This window comes from Phaseolus vulgaris, chromosome 3, assembly GCF_000499845.2.
Source record: "Phaseolus vulgaris cultivar G19833 chromosome 3, P. vulgaris v2.0, whole genome shotgun sequence".
In the NCBI taxonomy this organism is placed as follows: domain Eukaryota; kingdom Viridiplantae; phylum Streptophyta; class Magnoliopsida; order Fabales; family Fabaceae; genus Phaseolus; species Phaseolus vulgaris.
The window spans coordinates 14,033,484-14,036,766 of NC_023757.2; positions in this window are offsets into that span (position 1 = coordinate 14,033,484).

Genomic DNA, 3,283 nt, shown 5'->3' on the forward strand with positions numbered 1-3,283 from the left:
ATTATTCCCACTTTTAAGAAAAAAGGGTAATTGTTTTGTTTATGGAAAGCCAAGGTCATCATGCACCTTAAGGCAGACATATGGGAAAAAAACGACTATCCTCCTAAGGCAAATCTAGCCGAAGGGGAAGATACCATTTTGGTATTTGTTTCACAAGTAAATCTTGTGACAAATGTGAGCAAATGGGTGGTAGACTCTGGGGCTACCAGACACATCTGTGCAAACAAAAATGTGTTTACCTCCTACATAAGTGTGGGGGATGGAGAAGAACAAGTTTATCTCAGTGACTCCAAGATAATTCTTGTCCTAGGAAAAGGAAAGGTTCTTCAGAAGCTCACATCTGGTAAAACTCTGGCTTTGAGTGATGTGCTACATGTGCCATCAATTAGAGTTAATTTAATCTCTAGGGCATTGCTAAGGAAAGTTGGGTTAAAGTGTCATTTGAATCTGACAAGATTGTTATGACAAAAAACAATGTTTTTGTGGGGAAGGGATATTGTGATCAAGGTCTTTTTGTATTGAACATTTCTAAAGTTATGAATGAATTTGAATCTTCTGCTTATATTGTTGATTCATATGATATATGACATGCTAGATTTGGACATGTGAATTATTCGTACGCTATGAAATTGCAACGACTAGGATTAATCAACATGCATGATAAACAAAATAGTAAATGTGATATATGTGTAGAATCCAAAATAACGAAGAAAACATGTCATTTTGTAGAACGTCAAACTGAACTTAGTTTAATTCATACCGATCTTGCAGATTTAAAACAAACCATGTCTAGAGGTGGTAAAAATTATTTTGTAACATTTATAGATGATTTTTCTAGATACACCAAAGTGTATTTAATTAAACATTAAGATGAAGCTTTTGACATGTTCTTATCTTATAAGGTGGAAGTAGAGAATCAATTGAATAAGAAAATTAAAAGAATTAGATCAGATAAAGGTGGTAAATATGTTTTATTTAATGATTATTGTGTTAAAGAAGGTATTATTCATGAAGTAACCCACCATATTCACCTGAATCTAATGAAGTAGTTGAAAGGAAAAATATGACTCTTAAAGAAATGATGAATGTCAGGCTTATTAGTTTTAATGCTCCTAATAATTCATGGGGTGAATCTCTGCTTACCGCGTGTTTTTTGCAAAATACGATACCAGATAAGAAAACTGGTAAACAAACACCCTATGAGTTGTGGAAAGGTTATCAACCTATTCTGAAATATCTAAAATTGTGGGGGTGTTTAGCTAAAGTGATATTACCTGATCCTAAGAAAAAGAAAATAGGCTCTAAAACATCTGATTGCATGTTCTTAGGATATGCAGAACATAGTGTTGCCTATAGGTTTCTAGTTCTTAATAGTGATATAATTGAACGTAACACTATAGTTAGGGATGACAAAGCGGGGAGGGCCGTGCGAGGAGGGCCGTGCGGGCTAGCCCGCGGCCCGCAGGTAAAAAACGCGGGGCGGGCTGAACTTTTCAACCCGCTAACCCGCATTAGCCCGCCCCGCATTAGCCCGCAACCAGCGCGGGCCAGTAGCGGGGCGGGGCGGGCTGGCCCGCAAACCCACAAGAAAAAATTGGCACTTAGTAGCAGCAGGGTAACATAATTAGGTTTTCACAAAATTTCAAAGAAAGAAACACAACACAATCGCGCTCACATCTCACAGGGGCTCAGTTGCTGCTCCCAAACGGTTCACACACAAACGCTCTCGGCAACACTGTTGCGACTCCGCTTGCTCACGCCGCTGCTGCTCCATCGCATCGCACCAACCCAGACACCAACCCAACAACCCACAAAAACCAACAACCATTGAAATAAAGATACCTATCACCCTAAATTGGGTCATGCCAATTAAATCGATTTCAAACATGATAAAGGAGCAAGACACCAGTCAGAAAAGGAGAAGCAAGCAGAGGGTATTTTAGAAGTTACCCATGACCAAGCCTTCAATTGAGCCAAAAGTTATCTTATTTTTATTGTATTATTTTTATGAAAAATTAATTAATTAATTGTCATTGTTTTAATATATGTAGATGACGGGGAAAATTATAATTATGAAAAAATGGATGAAAGTTCTTCTAAGGTGGCATCCAATGTTATTGAAATGGAAGAATGTCAATAATGTTTATGTTTAATGTTTTTGAATTAATGTTTATGTTTAATGTTTTGGAATTAGGTATTTTTAATGTTTTGGAAGTGGAAGAATAGTGATATTTGATATTTATCTTAATGTTTAATGTTTTGATGTTTGACTATATTTGAAAAGGAAGAAAAAAAAATTAGGTTTGATAATAACAAATATATAGGTTTAATCTGACAATTTTTTAAGAACAAAATGTAAAAAAAAATATTTAATTTAAAAAAAAAAAGAATGCGGGCTGTCCCGCAAACCAGCGGGCCAGCTCTTATGCGGGGCGGGTTGAGAATTTTAGCCCGGAATAACTTTGCGGGGCGGGCCAACCCGTCCCGCATTTTTGCGGGCCAAACGCGGGGCGGGCTGGCCCGCTTTGCCATCCCTAACTATAGTAGACACAAAAAATGTTGAGTTCTTTGAACATATATTTCCTCTAAAGAGTAGTGATACATCTGAATAACCTATAGATAGTGCTAGTGATGCCATGAATGAGGATGTTAGGAGAAGTAAAAGACAGAGAAAGGAAACCTCATTTGGAGATGACTTTTACACTTATCTAGTTCAAAATGATCCAATAAGTTTTTTAGAAGCTACTAGTGCTCCTGATGCTAAACATTGGGATAAGGCCATTAAAACTGAGCTTGATTCAATTAAGAAAAATAATATGTGGACCTTAGTAGATTTTCCTAAAGGAGAAAAACCCATTGGTTGTAAGTGGATCTTTAAGAAGAAGTACCATCCCGATAGAGAAATATAAGGCAAGATTAGTTGCTAAAGGTTTTACTAAAAAACATAACATATATTACTTTGATACTTTTGCCCGTGTTACTAGGATTTCCTCTATCCATGTGTTGCTAGCCCTATAATCTATTCATATGTTAGTAATTCACCAAATGGATGTTAAAACAACCTTTTTGAATGGTGAACTTGAAGAGGAAATTTATATGACTCAACCTGAAGGATGTGTAGTTCCAGGTCAAAAGGAAAAGGTATGCAAACCTTTAAATTTTTTGTATGGTTTGAAACAAGCACCAAAACAATGGCATGAAAAACTTGATAATGTTTTACTTTGTGAAAGTTTTTCTACCAATGATGCTGATAAATATGTGTATTCTAGATCTGAAAGTGGTG